Source organism: Periplaneta americana, chromosome 6 (genome assembly GCF_040183065.1).
Source record: "Periplaneta americana isolate PAMFEO1 chromosome 6, P.americana_PAMFEO1_priV1, whole genome shotgun sequence".
NCBI classification, from domain to species: Eukaryota; Metazoa; Arthropoda; class Insecta; order Blattodea; family Blattidae; genus Periplaneta; species Periplaneta americana.
This window is the reverse complement of record NC_091122.1, coordinates 89961081-89986772: the sequence shown is the minus strand read 5'-3', so window position 1 is coordinate 89986772 and position 25692 is coordinate 89961081. Positions and strand designations below refer to the sequence as shown.

General features: G+C 34.5%; 1 protein-coding gene across 9 annotated transcripts in view; it reads right to left on the bottom strand.

Moving 5' to 3' along the window:
- LOC138701479 (uncharacterized) overlaps positions 1-25692 on the bottom strand; it is a 316721-nt gene that overhangs the window by 199274 nt on the left and 91755 nt on the right. The window lies entirely within an intron of this gene.

Here is a 25692-nt window from a genome sequence, read left to right as displayed (position 1 = left end):
TTCGCCAATCTAGCTGGCCAAAAGTCAATTTTTGACTTCGAAGATTGAGATCCATGCTGCAGTACATTTTATTCTTAAATGTCTGCAGTATCTTGTTCTGCATTTTGTTTCGCAAGGGTCATCATAGTTTACACTCAGCATAAGCATAAACATACGCCTCGAGATAAGGTTTCGGTTGCCGTTCTCAGTTGCGATCAGCGCACCATAAGACGAAGCTGTGTTAGTTTTGTCAGAAGCGTGGTATCTTAAAAGTGAAACATGGAAAATGCAGAGGAAGGTATGCACTTTAATCGTATATATGTTTAAATAATTTGTTTTCTACTAATAAGCCACAGCATTAAGTTTAAAATGGCCAAAAAATATGGGATTTAAAGAAAATATTTTCTTCTTTAAATAGAGTTTTGAAAATTTCCAAAAAGTTCCAAACTCTGGACTTTGCATAATTATGAAGATCAATTTGTTTTAAATATGCATGCAAAATCTTAAGGTGCGGAAATGTGCGGAAGTTTGTCATTTTCAGACTCGCGCACTTCAATTTCAAGGAGGAGGATGTTTGAAGTGTGGCGTAGTAGCTCCAAACAAACAAGGAATACAAAAATAATGGACTCGCTGCTTCAGGATTTGGACATAGGAGAATGTAATAAAACTACTCTTAATAAAATGAAAAATTTCGTGTCAAAACTTTCGATACAGTTTAATAACAAGTGGGTTAAGTGTGGAAGACGGATGCACCAATTTTTTTAATTGAATCATCAATGGTTAGTGGATTCCCAGCAGAAATATATAGAAACATGAAATCGAACTGCGCAGAATTTACGGACAAATCGGGTTCAAGTTCATCGGGTAGGCCAAAATTTATTCTTTGGCGATAGTAGTTACAGGAATAAGTGACGGAAAGCTAAATCTTTTTCTCAGGGGCAAGGTTCCGGAGCTGTAATGTTAGCAGCTGAACTAGATCTTAAACATTCAGGCTAAAGAGATGCTGCTAACATTGTTAAAGACCTGTTCCTAGCTTCCCTTAAAAGAGCAACAAAAATAAAAAAGTCAGGCAGTTGTTCGAATCAAAACCGAAGCAAATTACTCCTGAACAGGCATTATCCTTCTATGTTAGTGCCAATCTTACGTACAATCAATATAAAATTATGTACGACAATGCAAAAGAATTAGGATCACTGATATATCCTTCCTACTACATTTTAGGTCAGGCAAAAGAAGCATGCTACCCTCCAGAGGACAGTATTTCGATCACAGAAATAAATACAGAAATTAAATTACAGTCATTATTAAACCATACTCTTCATCGATTATCAAGTGTGCAAGAGGATGTTCTAAATACTATTAAGACACCAATCAAAATAAATTCAGACAATATTTAAATCAAACAAGAGAACTGTACATTAGTTTATACCTATGGTATTATATGCCAGTATCTGTTCATAAGACTCTGGTTCATGGCCCAGAAATTGTAATTAATTTCATGCTACCAATAGGGCAACTATCGGAAGAAGCTCAAGAGGCTCCCAACAAGGACTGTAGAATATACAGGCAGAATCATAGTAGAAAGATGTAAAGAATCCATACTAACAGAGATATACTTTCTATGTTGTTGATTTCAAGTGATCCTGTCATCTCCAGTCTCAGAAAGTTTCGGCACTCAGCACATGTTGATATATCACCGGGTGCTATAAAGTTGCTTACAGACCCTGACATTCCCCTTAATGCTGGAGATAGTGAGAGTGATAATGAGTTTTAAGCATTTGTTGGTCTGAAAACATTCTCTTACTTAGGTATTACTTGTTTTAATTTAGATGTCAGTATTTTAAAATATCCCTTCTTCATTATGTTAAGATTTTATTATTCATTTTATTTTGAGTTAGTATTATTGCCTTTTTACTGTCTTCATTCACTTGTGAATAGTTCTATTTCGTATTACGTTCTGTTTGTGTGATCCAGTGTGCTATATCTCCCTTCACTTACACAAGAGTATTTATTTTCTATTTACTCAATTATTACGTTTAGTATGCTATCATCATCATTATTATTATTATTATTATTATTACTATTATTATTATTATTATTATTACTATCATTATTAAATGTTACTTTTAAGTGTAATTTCATTCAGTTATAAATTACAGGCTAACGTGTTTTTTATTTCTCCACTGCTGGACAATAATATTTTATATATTTTATTATGTTCTAAAGTGTGATATATTGTGAAAATGTTTAAGGTATTAGATGTTAGTTACAATATATATGAGTGAAAATGTAGTAGGTTTTCTCATATCTGCTAAGAGAGTGATTAAAATGTGTACGTGTCAGTATTATAAATCTCCGATAATTATCCCTCCAACACTTAACGCAAAATAATTATTTCTGGTTAAAGAAGTAATAAAATTATTTTTAAAATATTAAACATTACCCACAGTAATTTTTCTTTTCCAATTGACGAATTTAAGAATATTCTATGCCAACTCCAAAATGTAACATAATTTTTTGTAATCCGTAGAGATTCGAACTGACATCCTCGCGAGTTCAGAAATCTCGCGCATCTGAAACTGTTGTCAAATGATAGAATAAGGGTAATATCATGTTATTGTAACATAAAACATTACTACTCGTGCTTACAGAAGCGACAAATATTTTTGGCCAGCTAGATTGGCGAAATTTCACACTGTGCGACGGTAAGCACTTGCTCACGTCTGCTGTTGCATCATCATGAGCAGGAGGCCGAGCTCTTTTTTATTCAACATATTGGAAGCATTTCATTCAAAATAGTGAAGTAAAAGGACTTGCTCAGCTTTATTCACTCGGCCCAATGTGAATAAAGTGATGGATTTGCTTGAGGGAATGAGCAAAAGCCTCTGAAAACTGTCAGTCTGGTCATTAGCAGACTCACCTGTCTACAGAGTAGATCATGGCACAGTTTCACAGACGTTGAAATTGTAGATGACGAGGGTGTCGAAGAGGGTGAAGAGGAATAAGTGAGTGAAAGAGAAATTTTACGTGTAGGACGTGAAAGAACGGAAGAAATAAAATTGCTCTTATAATAGAAAATCATGAACTCTTTAAGTCATCCTTGCGATTGTGACTGAAATTGATTGTAATGAAACACCAATTAATTTCACATTTTATAGTTTTACATTTTGCTAAAGAAATTAAATATGTTCACAACCACTCAGAATATAAAAAAGTGATATACACACATCTTTAAACACCTACAAGTAAGGCCATTAACATAACATATAACTAAATTTATTGAAATAGAATTCAAATGTGCTTCTGACTGTAATATTTTATTTAGGCCTAGTTTATGTAAAACTAAAGCACATGATAAACTCACAAATAAAATTACTTAACTATTTATCTTGTTTTCAAAGAGTAATATTTAGTTTAGACTTTAGAGTACACCCATTTAATTTACTTATATTTTGTAGAAAAATATAACACACACTCAAAATATGACTTGTTTATTATTTAAGTACCTCTACTTCAGACTAACACCATTTATATAACATGTGAGTTAACCTACCTTACTATGTAAAATAGATCATGATACAAGTCTAATTATTATCCTTATGAACAAACACGTAGTAGTATGAAAAACAGTAAAGTGTACAGCCCCGAAATTATAAAACATAAAAATTAAAACTTTCATCATTTTCAAGACAGATTTCATTTTCATTGTTGTGAGGTGCAGTGTGAGGTAGGCCTTCCTTACTATGAAGTCTTTCAATGAGCAATCGTTCTCTCTCAAGCTGAAGCTTTGTCAATTTATACTGTTCCAACAATACTAGTCGTTGCAGTTCTGTGTTGGTAAGGCTTTCAGTTTCTTCAGTTTCAGAAAAATCGTGTTTAGCTTTCTTTGAGGGCGGTGGTTTGGGTGAAGACACTGTACTACATGATGGTGATGATTCAGAATGTGCAGACTGCTGAGGTCCAACACTTACAGCTTCTATAAATAATAAATAACAACTTGTAAGGTAATAGTACTGCGAAGAATTGATTGTATTGTTGTGTGGAGTCCTGCACCTCATTACGTTACATAATAGACCTCCATCAGTTTTGCTTTAAAGTTAAAGTGAGACTTATCAAGTAAATTAAATAACAAAACTTTAATTAATTATTTAGCAGTTGTAGTAAAGACAGTAGGCCTACCTGGAATTTTGTTCAATGTAGGATTTGTGTCCCCTTGTAGTAGATTGTACAGTTGTCTTTCCCAGGAATTCAGGACTATTGCTTTGTTTCCCGTTCTGTTAAGATCAGTCTTCTTTTTAAGTCTTGTTTTGATGTTATTGATTTTTTTAGCAATTGTTTAGATGTGATAGAAGTTCCGAAATTAATTTCATATAGTTTCTGTATTTCCTGAATAGCTGCATTTTTTTTTTATTTTTTGCATCTGGTACCTGCGACTTCAGGAGAATATCCGGATATTTGCTTAGTGTTGAAGCCAGAAATACTGTTGTGCTCTCAATAGATAAAGATGTTTCACTTTCTCCATCCGAATCTGTTGAGTCCATTTTTACGTCTCACTTTTATCCACTTACAGATACGAATGAAATAAATTTTGGTTCTATGCAGTTCATAATAATGAAGTCGGACACCTGCATTAAGATTAAAGGGATGCCGACACGGCCAACAATGTGGAACACTACAGCTTAGCGGTCCATATATGTGACTGACAGGAGCACGTGCTCGTAGATTAGAAGCACAGGGTTGGAGCATAAGGTAATTTTTATTCACATTATTGGAGGCTTATCCTCATGCTCCAACCCTTTACTCCCTATCATTTCCTCATGCTCCAATCTCGTGCTTATACTCAAATGCTCTAGTTTTATTCACTCGGCCCATTGACCCAGACGCGAGTACTTAAGGGTTAACTATCTCTATATTTTTCTTCGCCTTCTCGTTATGTTGCAATGTTGCCAGGCGCTTTTGATTGTCAAGTTGAAAATCAGCTCTAGATAATTATACCAAACGTTGGACATTGTTTTGTTGAAACAATGTGAGAGTGAAAGTTTTCATGTCGTTTTAAAGCTTTATGCCTTTATGAAGATTGTTTACGTCACTGAAGCAGTCTTGTTCCATACATTTCTTTCTGTTATTAAATAAAAAACATGGCCAACAAAAGAATTTCACTATAATGCCGCAACCGTATAGTCAATGTTTACATACAGTTTAGTATATACAGTTGCGAAGTTCAATACTTAATAAATATGCATGCATAGTTGCTGACCACCAGGATCGCTACTATCGCCTCAGCACAGACCTTTTCCCGAGCAGACGATAATGTATGTTCGGGTTTTCTATGTATGGAGCTCAGTGAAATATTATATTATAACTTTATTGCGTATCATTGCTAAGTTTTATTTAGTGTAATGTGCCCATAAGTTCCGTTTACTTCTTGTTGCATAATCTGTTGCAGAAATAATTACAAAACTGTGTTATTTTAATGTGAAGAGAATTTTACATGTTAACATAATCTATTCGCATCAAATTTTTAAGTTTAGAATGGAAGCTATTTTGAGGTTTAATAAAAAAACAATTTATGTAGCTCAGTTGGTAGAGCAGCTGGCTACGGACTGGAAGGTCCGGGGTTCGATCCCAGGTGGTAACAGGATTTTTTCTCCTTGCCAAACTTTCAGAACGGCCCCGAGGTTCACTCAGCCTCCTATAAAATTGAGTACCGGGTCTTTCCCGGGAGTAAAAGGCGGTCAGAGCGTGGTGCCGACCACACCACCTCATTCTAGTGCCGAGGTCATGGAAAGCATGGGGCTCTACCTCCATGCCCCCCAAGTACCTTCATGGCATGTTACGGGGATACCTTTACCTTATATTGTGATTTTAATTTAGCTCATCTACCTTCCTTGTAGATAGAAAATTTACCATACCACTCCTATGAAATTAGTGTACGCACGATTGTGTTACTTCGTCTCTTAGGAAGTAGATAAATACAATAATTCAGTACGTACTCGAGTGTAGTATTAAAATACAGACAAATTGAATGTGCGGCGTATCATATATGACATTATGCTTAATTATAATGTATAACTGCGAATATAGGAATATAAATAATAACCTATAATTTCATATGACATAACATAGGCCTACATATGTAATGGCAGGGCATTGGAGACTTAGTAAATCTAGCTGCTCTAGTAATAGCGCTGTGAGGTTACCGTATTTCAATATAGTCAAGTGTCCGAAGGCCAATAAGGCAGCACTCATAAAGCGGTGGAACTAGCGCTGAGGTAGTTCCTGCGATTTCGGAAGTGAAAATCGTTGAATTTACAAGAGATTTTTTTTTATGGAAGTGCAGGTAATCGTATAAGGAAGGCATAATAAAAGCCAAAACTAACCAAACCTAACCTGTCACAGATCCGTATATGCAAGGAATATGAGTACAAAAGAACTACCTCTGCGCTAGTTTAGCCTACTAACATAGTACATTAATCAGACTTCAGATTGGAGTACCGTACGAAACGAATAAATAGAACTGAAATAGAGACAAATTGCATTTACAAGTTATCATACGTAACTTTATGCTTAATTAGGGCCTATAATGTACAAATGCGAATATTAAAGTATTGGTACAGTACACATAACCTATAATTTCAACATATCAAAATATCCGTGCGGTGCAACTGAAAATTATTGGATTGTGCATAAATGAATGTACAAGAATTTCGCAATATTTAATCCAAATAAAGTCAGGTATTACACATACGAACAACGTAATTTTCACACCAAAAATAATATTACAGCTTAACTCGTAAGTGAATTATGTCTGAAATGTCTCATAATCATTGTTTTAAATTTATTAATGCAATTACACTACAGCTAAGATAAATATATGTTACTCTTTATGCACTGAAACTAATTTATATGGTTGAAACGCCACCCTCCGTGATCGGTCACATGGTCTGCCTATATTAAATCACGATGGCAGTGACACAGTCTATTGTTCCTAGTACTCACAGCGCTCCAAGCGGCTAGCACCTATCGTGAGAAATGCAAAAAATCATCCCAAGCTTCGCAACTGTATATACTAAACTGTGGTTTTACTATACTGCTCTAAATTAAACTTTCTCACGCATGATTTTGTTTGTACTTCCAAGTTCTTTGAGATCACACGTTGGTCGTCCAATTTTAATCATTCTTTTTTTTTTTAAGAAGGTCCTAGAACCAAATCTATGTTTTATTCTTTTTAACAATTACACTCGGGAAGTTGAAATTCTATTGTTATTTGAAACTGCGATCAACATATCCCGTGTCGGCCGTCTCTCCTCTACACAGCAGAGCCTCACTAAGAGAGGAATGAGAAAGCTACAGAATATGGGGCTTGCTTGTTTCCCTTCCAGACACTGCAAGTCTAAAAAAACAAATTTATGTTTTAAATTTGAAATAATTTAAAATCACATTAAACACCAACCGATAAAATATTATTGCCAGACAGGAACGGCACACCATGTGTGTGTAAATGGAGCCCAAAAAAACGGTATATTTTGCCCAAGAACTTTCCATTCCAACGCATCGCATCACAAGGTGCAAAGCAAGCAACTTCGTTAATGCTGGCTATGGGCGGAGCGGCGAAGTCTTCGAAGTTTGAACGGAAATAAACCAAACCGACTCGAACAGCGCAAACGCTCAGGGAAAGAATTTTGTGACTTTAAGATTACAAAATTCACAGTTTTCACGATTAATATAACATTTCTGCAATACATTTCTTTTCTTCGCTTTATGAACAGGGGAAGCAATGGTTCTCTTGCCTTTCATTTACGGCACACCACTGATGCTAATATTGAATAACAACTTTACTACTGCTCTTCTAGAATTAGTAATGCGATTTGAGTAACAATTAATAATTTTCATAATTACACTGATATCCCTAACGTATCGGTAATTTAATCTTACAAGGAACAAAAATGGATCAGCTTCCCATAAAACGTATTAATATAAGAAGGAGTTAATCTATTCTTCCCATCATCCTAACAAAATAAATTATACATTTAAAATAAAATAATCAAACAAACATAATACATAAATATATAAAACTCAGTAGGATCCCACTATCACTTGCCATCGTGTTGTTTTCAGTAGGTACTGCAAAGCAAGCAATCGTATGTTTCGTACTAGCCGGTGTACAAATATTTCCATAAATCTTGTTTGTACGAATTTATTTTCATGTAGGCCTATTATTACATGAGGAACAAAATAGTTTTTACCTAAAATCTGAGGTCTATTGATGAGAGACTTTGTCTCATCTTTTCTAACTTTTCCTCGGGTCTTTTATGCACTCAACACATGTGTGTTGGATACTATTTTTTGACTATAATCTTTTAAAATTAAAAATACTGAATAATTTTTATAATATTTTTGCATTGAAAGTATAAAGTAAATTTATTTTTCAAAGTTTTTTGCGTAGTCACATTGTTTTATTGTAGGCCCATAGATAAGTAAATAATAATAATAATAATAATAATAATAATAATAATAATAATAATAATAATAATCATCGTCGTCGTCAGGCCCATAGATAAGTAAATAATAATAATAATAATAATAATAATAATAATAATAATAATAATAATAATAATAATCATCATCATCATCATCATCATCATCGTCGTCGTCGTCGACGGCAAGGATTAGACCTATTGGCCTGTTTCGTTTCAGAATAATTGTTCACGCCATCTTTTCAGAGGGCGACCCACTTTCCTTCTTCCTGTAGGCGTGTAGGGTTATAACAGACCACAGTTGTCGTTAATATTAACTAAGTAACCCCAAGAATAAAGTTTGTTAATGATCCGACATTTTAATTAATTTAACTATTATACATTTAAGAAAAAAATCACGTGGATAGAATGAACAACCTTAATTAATCTTAACAATATCATATAACTATACCAAAAGGTCGTCGACTTTCCTGGAAGACCTTAAAGGAGATGGCTAGAGTCGTAACGGGCCAGTGATGCTTAATACTTGCAAGTCGATGATGATGATGACATTTAAGGGAGTATTATTTTATTTTAAAATATTCTTAAAATTGGTGTTATAATACATACAATACAGCATAGCAATTAAGATACTTGAAAGCGATAATTCTGACATGTCCATGAACATAAATTTGAAGAGTTATGGATTTTTTTTTTTAAATTTTAGTAGGTTATTTTACGACGCTTTATCAACATCTTAGGTTATTTAGCGTCTGAATGAGATGAAGGTGATAATGCTGGTGAAATGAGTCCGGGGTCCAGCATTTGCTCATATTGGGTTGAGGGAAAACCCCGGAAAAACCTCAACCAGGTAACTTGCCCCGACCGGGAATCGAACCCGGGCCACCGGGTTTCGCGGCCAGACGCGCTAGCCGTTACTCCACAGATGTTGACGTGAGTTATGGAAAATTGGCTATAATTCATTGGTACTTCTTTTGTAGTTTATTTATACATACTTTAACATCTGTGGTCATATCGCGTGTATTGGATCTGTAGGTATACCAGTAGGCCGTTTTTACTATTGTTGATTTCCAGTTTCTATTGTGTGTTATAGATGGCTTATGTTCATATAACTGATTTTGATTAATGTTTATAAGACTCGTATTGGTGATTGAAGCGGTGATGAATCATGGTATACAAATTTACAATCCAACATTTGCCTTTGTGACTGAGGGAAACCATGAAAAACACCAGTCAGATTGGCTGGTTACGGGATTTGAACAAGGAACCACCCGAATGCAAGTCTCAAACGTTACCGTCTGAGTCAACTAGAGTCGACGGCAATTCGGAAAGCGATAGTCTGCTAGCGTTTGCGTCGAGAGAAACAGATAGAGAGAATAAGGCAGCGTACAACATTGCCACATCGTACTTCAAGCGCACGTGCAATACAAATAGTGTAGGAGATAATTTAAACGATCAAAAGACAATAATGACCTTAGCCGTTGATTAATGTAAGCATGACACCAAACCAACCCTCTTTCCTTCACTAACAATATTCTTTCCACGTTTCTCAATCCCAAATCACATGCTTTTGCAGTCGTTTCTTGCGCGTTGGCAACGTTGCAGCCAGCATCAAGATGGCCGGCAGCGTTCTGCTCGTCAACGTTTTAAACATAATTATATACCTTAAACACTATTTTCCGCGCCTGCCAATGCAATACTTGTCTTTTTACAGTCTCTTCTTCCATTTATTTATCTCACACACACACACACACACACACACACACACACACACACACACACACACACACACACACACACACACACACACACACAGTAAATGTTAGTTTTACTTATTCAATTTTTTTAGTAGGTTATTTTACGACTCTTTATCAACATCTTAGGTTATTTAGCGTCTGAATGAGATGAAGGTAGTAATGCCGGTGAAATGAGTCCGGGGTCCAACACCGAAAGTTACTCAGCATTTGCTCATATTGAGTTGAGGGAAAACCCCGGAAAAAACCTCAACCAGGTAACTTGCCCCGACCGGGAATCGAACCTGGGCCACCTGGTTTCGCGGCCAGACGCGCTAGCCGTTACTCCGCAGGTATGGACTACTTATTCAATGTATTGAAACACTCACATGTGAACGAACGAACTCGGGAAGTACTTGTTATAGACTGATTCTGATTGGTTCTACTGTACAAGTTTGTGACGTCACATATCAGAAATCGTGGCTAACGAGAAAGACAGGCTTCGGCACGAATCGGAGTCAATTGATTGTCATGGTCTAGTCATGGCCATCTTGACAATCGACTAATATAAATACATGTTCAAAGTTCTAAAAAACAAAGGAATTGCTGTAACTCATGTTAAGCGTGCATTTATATATAAACTTGTTCAATGTTGGCCCTGTTATAACTAAGAATGTGACGTCGCGCCGTAGCCTGTCTTTCTCGTTAGCCACGCCAGAAATGCTACGGCGCATGTAGCAGCTCACCGCCTTCCGAAATGCCGTCTAGCCTAGTTCGGTATTGATAGTTATAGTTGTAACAATAATCTGTTTCTCTAGCAACCAGTCCACGTATTGTAAATCTTACTTTACAATGCCTGTCAACAATAGCGGTAAATATACATAAAACAAGGTCTTGCAAAAATAAGTTTATGAGAGTAAAATTTGTTTATTTACCTATTTTTCCAGCTATGAGATTAAGTGTAATCATGGTGGAAACATAGTACAGGTGTGGGACAAGCTGTGCGTGTTTTCGTTCAGTCTGCGCATGACGTCACCTTTACTGCAGGCCGCACTCGAATGACACAGTCAACATAACAGATTGTTGCGTCCATAGATTTAAATGAATAAATAAAAATCATGGTTTGTGTATTCAGTAAATATTGACAGTATAGGCTATAATAGGGTCTACCTTGAAGTGATAACATTATAAAATAGAGAACAATAAATTAAATTCAAGAGTCAAGAAATAATGTAATACGGTAGTGCAACGTTAATAATTACTTACTTACTTACAAATGGCTTTTAAGGAACCCGAAGGTTCATTGCCGCCCTCACATAAGCCCGCCAGCGGTCCCTATCCTGTGCAAGATTAATCCAGTCTCTATCATCATATCCCACCTCCCTCAAATCCATTTTAATATTATCCTCCCATCTACGTCTCGGCCTCCCTAAAGGTCTTTTTCCCTCCGGTCTCCCAACTAACACTCTATATGCATTTCTGGATTCGCCCATAGCAACGTTAATAATTGCCTTCTGTAATATACACGTACTTTTATAATAATTATAATACATTATGCTACAAATATGCACAAAATTAGGCCCATATATCACACAAATTATATTACACATTAATTCAAGTACAATAGGAACTACCTTGAAATGATAACGTAATAAAATTATGATCTATTACATATTAAACTCAAGTTTCAAGAAACAATGTGATATGGCAGTGTGTCATTAATAATATGGCCTTCTGTAATATACACGTGGTTTTATAATAATTACAATACAATGTGTAATAAATATATACATACTTAGATCTATACAGTCATTTATAACATACATTATTTTGTACATGAATTCAAATACTTTTGAACCTTCATTAACATATGTATATGAATTTCTTGGAATAATTTGTCATTATAGTAAACAAATATTTTTATATATTCAGGCTATTGGAGACATAATATAGTCTACTACATTATTTACCTTATTATTCCACACACGACATAATATAGTTTCACCATTATAAATCCCACTCTGTTAAGTAAATACTTATTCTTATGCAATCTTTTTCATTTTCTTTATAATATTTCTCTTTGAAATTCCAGATATTTTTATTATTTTATTAATTTCTTTAATTTTAATAAATGTTCTTGTTCTAACCAATGTCGTAATTACTTCTGGCGGAAGAGGAGAACTCATTTCTGCTTCGTTTTTCATGGCAGAATTAACCAAATTTAGTCTTTTTTATTATAAATTTCTCATGAGAAACAGAATCTCCGTGCACATCTGAGAATATACTTCAACAAGCATGGCAACCAATTGTAGAGCCTTAGAAGGGAGAATTAAGTTTCCACGGGACACTGTAGTAATCCAGTCTTTTTGATTAGCAGAAGTTGACAATTTTGTGGGAATTCCAAGGTTCGGGTATTGCTCCATATGTTTTGATGCAGCATATCCTGCAATATATTTTAATCCTTCCTGGGATATCCGCTGTCTTGCAGAGATTTCATATTTTTTTTCTGGGAGGCCTATATTTTCTTCAGGATCTCGATCGTTGGTAAATTTAACCGGTTTCAGAATGCCTTTAAGAAATTCTGCCGTTGCACATAGTTCTTTCTGCAGATTATCATTGACTTCTGATTGGCTTGTACTAGGACCCACTATTAATGCCTCTTCTTCCGAAAGCAAATCGGAGGTGTTTTTGTTCTCACAAAACTGAGATAATGGATTTCGACCTAGTATGTACCACTTCAGTCTGTTTAAAATCTAAAGCAGAGGGATGATCGTTTGTTCTACCCATGCTTCTAATTTCCGAAAAAAAGTTTTCTACCAGATCTTGGTTAAGTTTTCTTGTGATGATGTATTCAATTTTGTACTTGTACCTCTTTGCCTCATACAACAGTGTTAATGATTTATTATTTATTAGAATCCCCTCCTGATAAGGTAATTTCCTGTTTGCTTCTCCTACTTTAACTGTGGTCATGAAGTCATTCATTTCCGAGAGTATAATATTCTGATCTTGAAGGTTTATTCCGTAACTATGCAGCCCACGGTGGGTACCGAATTTAGAAACGGTATTAAATAAATCAAACCAATCATTAGTTAATTTTATTGCCTTTGAAGTTTCTTTCCATTCATTTGATCTCAACAGCTCGTTTTCACCACACCATTTCAAAGCCTTTGCAACTCTGTTGGAAAATAATTGTGCTGCCAAACTAACCTTTTGTCTTTGGGTACCACGGACACTTAAGTGTAACGGAGTTAACTTGTAAGCTAATTTTGTATCAGAGGACGAGGATGCACGTAAAAGTTCATGAATTGGTTCTGATGAAATGTCCAATCCGTTCAAGTTGAAACCATGATCTAGAAAGTGATTCCTGTGTAATTTCAATAAATGTGGAGCGTCTGAAAAAAAACAAATATTTCTCGAGTTGAATCATTTGGATTAGGAAAACTGCAATTTAGTTTGGTAGAAATTTTCAAATCACGCCACAATTTTCTGTTACTTCCACCTAAATCGCTAACTGTGGCCACAACTTGAAAACCACTGCCTTCTAACTGGCAAATTATGTCTGTTAGGATTTCTTTTGTCATTGTCTGATCATATTTATAGTATACGGGCTGCCTCTACCTTGCAAACAAACCACGTGCAAAAACAACCTGCACTGCCTTATGAGGTCCAATTATTTGTTCTTCCCTACTGTCAAAAGAAACCTCATTTAAATACATTTCATCAAATGCTAATACTGTTACACGATCTAACTCCGACATATTTGTAGCTCTCGCCTTCCTTAATTTTAAGACATCATGAAGTACACCTTCCTCAAGCGATAATTGTTTTACTGCCCATTTTCTCAGAGTTGACAAATCAGGTAACGGGTAATTTAATTTTGTTCTTAAGTATCGGTATGTTTTTGGACTTAGGTTTCGAAGTGTTATTGCAGTACCGTAATCTTCTACAGATCATTTCACCCTACGCTTTTTATTCAAAAGAGCATCAATTTGCCCAATAGTGAAAAATGGTTTCAAAATTTCAGCCACTTTAGATTTAACTTCTGTTTGTCTAATGTTTTTCAATGAAATTACATCCTCATGTAATTTTCTTTCGTCTTCTTCATGTTTCCTGCTGGAAACTGTCAATTCCTTAATCCTCGTTTGTAGAGAGTAATTCTTCTCTTCTAATTCTTGAATTCTTTGTATTAGTATTTGGCATTCCTCTGTGACAGTAGACTCAGTGGCTCCGCGATTTTCCATTGTTACATTAGTGCTGGATGCTCCTATTGCGCTGAAGTGAAAGAAAGTTAATAGGTACAGTAGCCTACATGCAATTAGGAGCGTATTTAGGCCTCGGCAGACTAAGCAGCTGTCTAGGACGGCAGATTTGAGGGAGCGACTTTTAAGCTATTACTGTTAATTTTTTATATGTTTTTAAAATTTTATTCATAACTCTTTTAAAGAGTACATGAACTTAAACGCACAATGAAAAGGATATGAATAACATTGGCAACAATCAGTTCAAATTATGTATTGTAATTAATGTCTAGTTAGGTTTATTAAAGAAACTGTACTCAACGCAATGAGCTGCGATCGCTGTCTGCAGTAAAGATGACGTCACACGCCTCGGCCGCTATCGCAACAGCATGCGCAGTCCCACACCTTTACTATGTTTCCACCATGAGTGTAATCATGTAAAGGTGTACGATACGATTCAACTTTTTTTCAGAATCATTTAGGCCTATACATAATTACACTGTAGATTAAGTGTAATCATGTAAAGGTGTACGATACGATTCAACTTTTTTTCAGAATCATTTAGGCCTATACATAATTACACTGTAATAATAACAATAATAATAATAATAATAATAATAATAATAATAATAATAATAATAATAATGTAGCCAAAATTTTTCTGGTAATTTTCGATTTTCCAAAAATAATTGGTGTTAACATGTATAATTAAACATCCTGAAACCGAAAATCGCTTTTTTGAAATTTTTGTTTGTCTGTCTGTCTGTCTGTCTGTCTGGATGTTTGTTACCTTTTCACGCGATAATGGCTGAACGGATTTCGATGAAAATTGGAATATAAATTAAGTTCGTTGTAACTTAGATTTTAGGCTATATGGCATTCAAAATACGTTATTTAAAAGGGGGCCTTAATTAAATAAATCGAAATATCTCGCTTATTATTGATTTTTATGAAAAATGTTACATAACAAAACTTTCTTTAAAAATGAGTTCCCATAAGTTTTATTCCTTGCAAAATATTGATAGGACTGATATTTAATAAGATATATGAGTTTTAAAATGAAAATAATGCCATCTAAGGCGGTGTAATGAAATAAAAAAAATGACTTCGTCTATAAGGTGCCTTGGACAACAACAATCGAAAGCTATGAAACATAGCCTACAGAGAATGTTTCTGTGTTTGTATGAAGTAATATCGGAAGCTAAATTAACCGATTTGTGTAATTAATTATTATTTCACCATTGGAAAGTGTAGTTTCATGGACATAATGCTATAATGTTATTACAGTAACTTCTGAGTGAATTGAGGACAGGTAAGATTAAAATAGCTTCTTATGCACAGAAAACTTGATAGGCTATTCTGTACATTCGTTTCCTGTATTTCTTAAAATAATGTTTATGTACACATTCATTTTCATCTCAGAGAATTAACGAACAACGAGAGTATATTGATTTAGTATGCAATTATTAATACGTTAGCTTAGCAATCCATTATTTTATAATTCAAATTTTAACTATGCTCAATTGAATCGTTTTAAAATACATAAAATATATATGCAATAATTTCAATGCAAAAAAATTGGGTAATGAGCCAAGCAGATTATGTTGCGCTGTTGTAAAAGTTGTTCCTCCTGAGATTCAAGAGCCCACACAACAAATTAAAACTTACTTATCGGAGTACATCCGTCATCAACATACTTTTTTATATAATATAACCTATACTAATAATAAATCTGTAACCGAAATTTTTCTGGTAATTTTCGCTTTTCGATAAATAATTGGTGTTAACATGTATAATTAATCATCCTGAAATCGAAAATCGCTTTTTTTTATTTTTGTTTGTATGTCTGTCTGTCTGTCTGTCTGTCTGGATGTTTCTTACCTTTTCACGCGATAATGGCTGAACGGATTTCGATGAAAATTGGAATATAAATTACATTTGTTGTAACTTAGATTTTAGGCTATATGACATTCAAAAGACTTTATTTAAAGGGGGAGTTATAAGGGGATCTGAATTAAATAAATCGAAATATCTCGCTTATTATTGATTTTTGTGAAAAATGTTACATGACAAAAGTTTCTTTAAAAATGATTTCAGATAAGTTTTATTCCAGGCAAAAGTTTGATAGGACTGATATTTAAGCATATACAAGAGTTTTAAAATAACAATACAATACATTTTCACCGGCGCCTCAGATTATAGCGTCGTTGTTCCGTAACTTCCATGTGCAAAATATAAAATTTTTCAGTGGGAAGAAAAAACAGATTTATTCTTTCTATGGCAGTGGTACATAGGAGATCGTGAATTCTTACATTTTCGAAAGAAATAAATATAATTACATATAGGTGATTGTATTATTTGGTGTATAACTATTTAAGTTATTTAATAGAGCAAAAATCTGAAAATCGATATGTCACATAGGCGTTATTGCAGGAACGACGTCGATGGCTATAATGAAATAAAACAAATGACTCCGTCTATTTAAGGCGGGCTTGACGTTTATCAATATTAATATACAAAGAATATTTGTGTGTTTGTATGAAGTAATCTCAGAAGCTAATTTGGATAATTCCTTCACTATTTGAAATTTGTAGTTTCTCTAGATGATGTAATACTACATACTGTATTTATGAGGACTGCGGTAAGATGAAAATAGATCTTTACGCACAGAAAACTTGATATTCTGTAGAAATATTGTATAACTTGATTATTGCAACTTTATTTGGTCCACATAAAATACTCTAATTTTATACACTTAAATTTCTTTTTGTTCACAGAACATAACAGTTAAGAGTTTTGTCGTAAAGATGAGTATTTTTACTGGACCATACAGCCCATAATAAATAAGCATTTTACCATAGACCTCACTGGAGCTGAGTTATTTTAAAAGGTGTCACGAAATGGCCTTCCTGGCTCATAATTTACCACATTCGTTTCCTGTGTTTCTTAAAATAATATTTAGGTTGGGTACCTCATTTTTTTATTTGCATAAACAATGATATACAACCAAGCGAGTTGGCTCAGACGATAGCGTTTGAGATACGCATTCGGGAGGTTCCGGGTACAAACCCCGTGGCCGACCAATCTGACTGGGGTTTTTCATGATTTCCCTTAGTCATAAAGGCAAATGCCGGATTGGAAAGATACATGCCATGATTCATCACCGCCTCAATTACCAATACCAAAAACATTAATCGAAGTCTATAATCAGTTACATGAACACAAGCCATCTACAACACACAATAGAAACAGGAACTCAACGAGAGTAAAAACGGGCTACTCATAGACCCACACATTCTAAACACGCGAGATGACCACAGATGTTAAGGTGTGAATAAAATAAACTTAAAAAAAGATGCACAGTAAGGTTAACATAAAAATTATCTTCATACACAATCAACTCTATTAATTTGGAGTGATTTATTAAAGGATGCATTCAAGACCAAGTTAGAAAAATGTTAAATGAATTATCCTTGCACTAAAAACGGATGTTCTCTGTACCAAATGATCATATTTTAATTATTTGCATGTAATAACAATTAAGAAACATGTTAAAGGAATTATCATTGCACCAAATGAGTGGTCTCTGGACCAAAATGATCGCATTTTAATTATTTAAAAACAATTTAAATTAAGTAACATTAAACGATTTATCCTTCTATCAAACACGAATGTTCCCTGGGCCAAATGTCCTATTTTAATTATGTAATTACTTTATATTTATTTCTAACAAGTGCAGCGGAGCGAACGGGTACGGCTAGTAATAATATAAAACAATATCTCTCATAAGTACATTTTCTTTCTTTTCCGCTTCTCATTCTTTTAATATGTATATTTGTCTCAGTTCCTCGTCAAAATTTGTTTCTCCCATTCTGGGTCATTTACATTTTCGTAATCATGAAATTAGACACCCTTAACCTTTACAGTATTTGGCATAGCAATAGGTCATACAATTGTTTCACAGCTATCGTCACAATAACAATAATATTCGTCATGATGACCATCACCAACATCACTATCATCAGTGTGATCCATCCTTTTTTATGTTTCGTATGCACCGTATGCACCGTACCCGAAAGTGAAAGCGAGGTGAAATCGAGGTTTCGCCTTGAGATTACCTCACATTCATCTTACAGTTGGGGAGCTCGAAAACTCAACCAGATAATCAGCCCAAGGAGATTCGAACCCATGCCTGAGTGTAGCCTCAGATCTCGAGTCCTACTCGCTACCGTCTCAGCTAAATCGATGACCCCAAGACTCAGCCATAGTTGAAACACTTGACTAATGACTTTTTGAAAACCTGAGTTTTATGTTTTACACATTTTGTGAGATTTATGTGAACCACGCGATTGTGGGGCATATTTTCTTACAATACCCCGATTTCCCCTACTCTTTCCATTTTACTGTTGCTCTATTAGGAGTAACATATGATAATGAAAACTGAATTTTAAATCAATCTGGCAAAAGGAAAAAAAAAAACAGCAATGATGAGATTCCTGATGCTGCTTACTGTAGTCACTCTCGCGGATAAGAAAAGAATTCCAGATATAAGAGTATAAGCTTTCAAATATAGTTTCTATTACAAACTGAAAGTAACATGGACAGAGAATGATCAGGCTAATATGTGAAGAGTCCCTCAATAACAGAATAAGCTATGGATTTTAATGTTGAAATTTATTAAGCAAGCTCTATTATTGCCACTTTATCTCACTTTCTCGAGTAGGCTCTGTGGAACAAATAGGTCATTAACAGGGCAAGGGATTTGGAGCACTGTAAGGTAATCTCGAAACAGTATATACGAGTATAGCCCAAGGTTCAGTGAACTGGAACCGAACGACTGCATTGACAAAGCAGAAGTACAGTTCAGTCATCGAAAATTACACGCAACTTATTACAAAATTATTTGAGATCAAATGAATGTATTACAAAGTGTAAATAAATATATTGGCCTACATATATAATATACATTTCATTTCGAACTGAATAATTGAATCCTTTTTTTAAAGGACATATCACTGATTTCCATCGTGTGAAAATTAAGGAAATTCTTAAAAAATAAATCATTAATATATTAAAAGCTCCTCTCAAAATATCACATAGATACATACATTATTAACAATCAGAAAACAATACAATTATTTTTTTAAACATCTTAATAGAGTTTTTGTTGGTTTCCCAAAATTTACGTCAATTGACTGATGCCCTTAAAAGAAAAGAGAGACAGATTTACATAGGCCTATACTTTCTCGACATCGCAAATGTTACAATATTACACATTCATTATTAACAAACATAAACCTTATAATACTGGTGAGATATTTATAGTACACAGTGAATATAATTTTTAAATTTTCCATTGATAACGACATCCTATTACATAGAAGAAAAAAAAACTTAGGCCTACACATGAAAAAACTACGTTCCACGTTGGTTGACACAGTTGCAGCATATTTGAAATTATGCACGTCACTTAAATGTACATCTTCAATGACGTCATTAGGATGTGTTCGATAACAAATTTTAAACTTTACTAAGTGTACTATATCCACTGTGTTGACGTGAATATGTCTATAAGTTCTATCCAATACTAGGATGCGATCCCAGAACGTCGACCGACACATTTTCAGACGAGTTTTGTCGCGCCTATAAATACTATACGACAAATTCAAATGAAGTATAGGGTGATTGACAGACGAAGAATCAATGTATTCACTATAACCTTGAGTTGAAGCGGATGACGTCATCTAGTGATACGCGGGGGGGGGGGAACTTAAGGCACGAATTGGCGAATCGCACAGTAGCCGAGGCAGTGTAACTGGAGTCTCAGAATTCAATTTGTCATCATAAACACGTTTGAGTTTAATAGTACTTACATGGCGCTTTACGTTAAATTCCTAGAACCTGGCACATAACGTTTACAAAATTTGCAGAATTGTTTATTGTTTTAAATACTAAATGCACCATCAAATTCTGAAATAGTGTTCTTAATTTTGTATACACTGTACTTGTTCTATTTTTCGGCATATTTCTGCAAGAAATGTGCACGAACTGCTGTCTGACACACTTGAACACAATTGTACTGTTTAGTGTTTAGTTGTTTTTACTCTGACTGTGCAAGTACTGTGCAGGTTCTGAAATAATTTCGCAACAAGTTGCGTGTAATTTTATGGTCTGTCCAAAACAACTTCCGACCTGACAAATGGCGCCTTTAGCAAGTTACCATGGCAACCATTCAAATCAACCAATCACGAGAGAGGCGTAACCATGGTAACGGGACGGTGTTGCCGTGTCTATGTTTACAATTTGCACGTGAATACCACGGCCTAGTGGTGAATACAGAGCCCGGAATGACTTTGAGTTGGCTGGTTAGTGCGTGCTTTTTGTGAATTAAAAATATTATTTAGTTGTATTATTGGTTTAGTACCGGTATTGATGATTATTCTGTTTCAATCTTATTACACGTATTATCTTCGTTGTCACTGGTGGAGTGTGTGGCTAGTGTGTGTTTTCTAGTTTCTGCGAGAGTTTCTAAACAGGTGACTTGTGCAGTATCGGAAGGAAGGAAAGGCAGGCGGAGAACAAAGAATATTGTATAAGGTGCCTCGTTAAAAAGTCGAGCGCGAGAGATGGTGTGTTATGTAAGAGAGTATTTTGAGAGGGAAAAAGATAATGGCGGGCCTCTTTTACCTTTCGCACAAGTCGTAATGAGAACTGCTGCGTGTGTTAAAATAATAAGAGCACTGTTATCGATATTGGAAAAGAAAAAGGCCGTGCAGATTTTTAATAATAAATATTTTTACAGTTTACAATTTTTTCAACGCCTTTCTAACAATATTACATTGATTAATACCAACACTCATAAAAGTAGAGGCTTCGTATTAAATTTGAACCTGTTTTTACAGTCTACAGTCCTTTCGACACTTTTCTAACGGTATTACATAGTAGTAGTAGTAGTAGTAGTAGTAGTAGTAGTAGTAGTAGTAGTAGTAGTAGTAGTAGTAGTAGTAGTAGTAGTAGTAGTAGTAATAATGATAATGATAATGATAATAATAATAATAATAATAATAATAATAATAATAATAATAATAATAATAATAATAATAATAATAAGAAGACTAATAAAAGTAATAATGTACACAAATTTTAATGCCTAGTGTTCAACAAATTGGTTAGAAATGTATATGTTCGTGTCAACCGTTCATTACCGCACTCTATCGGCAGCGCGCTCGCTTACACGAAAGATGGGAAACATGACAACAATGCTCCCCCTTCTCTGTAAACTGTCGTAGTTTTGGTCAAGGTATAATTGACTGAACTGTACTCCTGCTTGATCAGTGCAGTAGCTATAGAGTATTCCACCTTAAGAAAAAAGCATTGGTCTTGCGGGTCTTGGCTAGTACACTGTTGCCGCAAGATGCCTCCGTTAGTAGAACGAGTGAGGTATAGTATCTCTATCTCATTCTGTTCCTAACACGTACAGCGTTCTAGCAAGTTTATCGCACGAGATAGGTACGTTGAGTCCGTTGAAATGACAAAAAAAACCTATTAATGCTATAATGATGCCTACAAAAACATACATTATATTTTACATACGGTACATTATAACTAGAATTCTGACATTTAGACCATTAACCAACTTTTATATACCTCAACTAGGATCCATAATGATCGAAAGTAGGCATTAAAATACAGTTTTAGGGACCTAAAACGTTACTGCAATTACAAATAATAGTACCAGTAATAATAATAATAATAATAATAATAATAATAATAATAATAATAATAATAATAATAATAATAATAATAATAATAATAAATGTTGAAACTACGCTTTTTCGCAGAGAGTAAACCAGTTGTGGATCAAACAATAGGGCTACATGAATACCTCGAGCTTGCAAAAGAAGCTCTCAAATGTTTGATAACATTTCCACGTATGTATGCAAAAACTTCTCGTCTAGATTGGTATTAAAACAAAGAAGAGAAATCTCATTAAACTTAAAAGTATATCTAGAGTCCTGTGTTTAGTTACCTAAAGCTAAAGCCTTCGAGCAACGCGCAACTGTGCAGGTATGGACGAAATATAGCGCAGCGTACACACTTGGAGTCTGATGTTCTGTGAACCATGTCAAAACAAAACAAAACTAAACAGTTGGAAATGAGTGATCCAAAAGAAGAATTTGGTAGGAAAGAAGAAAACATATTATTATATCAGAAAAATGATAAATTTTTCTTTCGAAATACTTAAAATGTTTACAGTCATTCGTAATGTATAGAGACTTGTAAAGCAAGTAGTCATTGTAAATAATTTTCTTTTTATTGTTATTTATTGTGTTATTGTAATTTCCACCATTTATGTATGTATTTATTTATAGATGTGTACATACATAGGTTGTGTCCAGTAACAACGTTCACGCGTAAAACGAGTATGCCTATTCATAATTAATTTTTGTAATCTGGCATTATTGGTCCACACATCTGTGGAGTAACGGTTAGCGCGTCTGGCCGCGAAACCAGGTGGCCCGGGTTCGAATCTCGGTCGGGGAAAGTTACCTGGTTGAGGTTTTTTCCGGGGTTTCCCTCAACTCAATACGAGCAAATGCTGGGTAACTATCGGTGCTGGACTTCGGATTCATTTTACCGGCATTATCGCCTTCATCTCATTCAGACGCTAAATAACCTAAGATGTCGATACAGCGTCGTAAAATAACCTACTAAAAACTAATCTGACATTAGCGACGGTAATACATGGAGACAAAAACAACCTACAAACGTTTCTAAATGAACAGAAGTTGAAACATCAGAGCCGAAATATATTAAGTTATTTCAATATCAACTCATTTTTAATTGTGAATATTCAAATTGCAATCCTTTCAATAAATTATCATATTATTTACTTCTATACTAATTTCGCTTAAAATACCTCTATTTATTTTAAAAAGTGCAATTTAAGTATTCAAAACTCTGTAAACAGGCGAAAAATAATGAGCATTGGCTTTTACTTTTTGGGTGAAAAATATATTGTGAAACAAAACAGTAAACCTATCTAGAATCTAGATGTGTTTTACTTATTGTGAAAATAAGCTTCTGTTGTCCATAAGATAGCTTTAAATCAATATTTTGTTTGTTATTAAATACATATGACTATATGAACACTTACACACACATACACACTCACCCTAGTACACGACATAACTCTCCACAGATACACATCATGTACAGTGTGACCCGCCGAAGTGGTGTACAACTAGAAAATAGGTCACAATTCTGCCATCTGTCCGCAGTATGCGGAACCCGAATCACGCAAGTGAAGAGGGTGGGCATTGGATACACACATATATTTTGTACGTGAGTAGCATTCTCATTGTTCAGTGCCTATACGAATAAGCAGACTTAACACACGAAACGGAGCGGGGAAACGAGTCAGAGCCCTCCTTTGTAAGAGATCCCTGTACTCAAAGTAACCAAACGCAAGACTCTAATGATTTCACTATGTGTGTATCGAATACAGAGTTCAGATCTGAGAGATACTTTCTAAAAAACAAGCACATTTGTAGCATTAATAAAGTTATTTTTTACTTTAGTGTATGACTACTGCAACTTTCTTTTACCATGTTGAATGTTATTTATGTTTCTGAACACACAGTAGTATATATTAATAAGGTATTTTTTTATTTTGTAAATAATCTCTCGATCCCTCTTAGCTCTTTACACGACTCCCACTTTGGGAAGGGAATCATGGTATTGGAACTAATAAGCGCCTTCCCGTTATACAGTTGCAATAGTGCAAAATTTTACACTAAGTTATGACAAAGCAATATTGTCGTGTACTATACTTTTAGATATATAGTCCTTTAAATTATTGCCAAGTTTGTAAATATATTTCACTTTCAGGAACATAATAGAAACTATTTTGAAGTAATTGTTTCATATTATTACTACTTTGATAATGAAATTAGACACGTCCCGTGAAATGTTATTGGTAGTCGAAATGCAGAATTTTTATGGGTACCATTTCCACATTCATAGGTTTAAAGGCAAAAGGGATCCAAAATCAAACAAGTTTGAGAAACAATTACGTTTATTCTGATTACTAGGGCCGTGACATCGGTATATATGTATTAGTTTGAAGGTGAACATACGACGAATGTAGTCGATGTGTTTCAAGCACAGACAGCGGAAGCGAATTTGACACACGCCTAAGCAAGCACGTTCCGTGTTTTCTATACGATTATTGCGTAGTATAAAATCAAAATAATATAATCATTGTCCAGTATATAAGGGTTAACATCGGAAAGATCTAAAATGTTGAGAATGAGAATAATTGTTGGAAATCATTTTTTTTATAGAGTTTTGCATTACAGCTTTAGAATGCCGAAAACGTATGGCGTATGATGGTATAAGCAAAAAGGTGTGTGCGAAAATGAATATAGTAATACAAAAAAACTGTGGTTGCAATAAATTATGCAAACTTGCAAGAGTTTTGTCAGAATACAAGTGCGATTGTTATAAACTTGATGTAGAAATATTTTATACTGTATATGCGCCCTTAGTTTCAGCCGATGTAGAACGCAGTTTTTCCGCATACAAGGTTTTACCACAGTCTACTATATTCAGTCACGAAGCTTGAGTTTTGAGGGTGCTAGAAACAATAGACTGTGACGGTACTATTTTGCATTGCCTGTAATGAAGCGATATTAGCGATCCTAGTGGTGAGCAACTATCTAATGTTTGCATATTTACTACTTATTGAGCTTCGCGACTGTATATACTAGACTGTGGTTTTACTATCCGACGCTCGGCAGTCATTTTCATTTGAAACTTTGAAAATGAATGTTTTTGTTTATTGCAGGAGGAACCGAAACCAGGCAAACAGCATGCAAGAAAAGTAAGGTACAGAATAGATGTGATAAATAAATTAATGTAACAGTTCAATATAGGGAAAGCAAAATTGTACACCGTATGCCTTTTCGGTATTCAAAAAAAAATCTTTTCAGACTTATGTTTTACCACTTTGTGACAATTTAAGTATTAACCCTCATATACAATAACTGTATTGTCTTGATTTTATAATACGCAATAATCATATACAAAACACGAAACGTGCTTGCTTAGGCGTGTGTCAAATTCGCTTCCGCTGCCTGTACTTGAAAGCCGACTACATTCTGTCCAGCGTCATATGTTCACCTCAAACTAATACAAATATACCGATGTCACTGATTACCGATTACCTTAATTCCTAAGAAATGTCAATCTATATGTTCAACT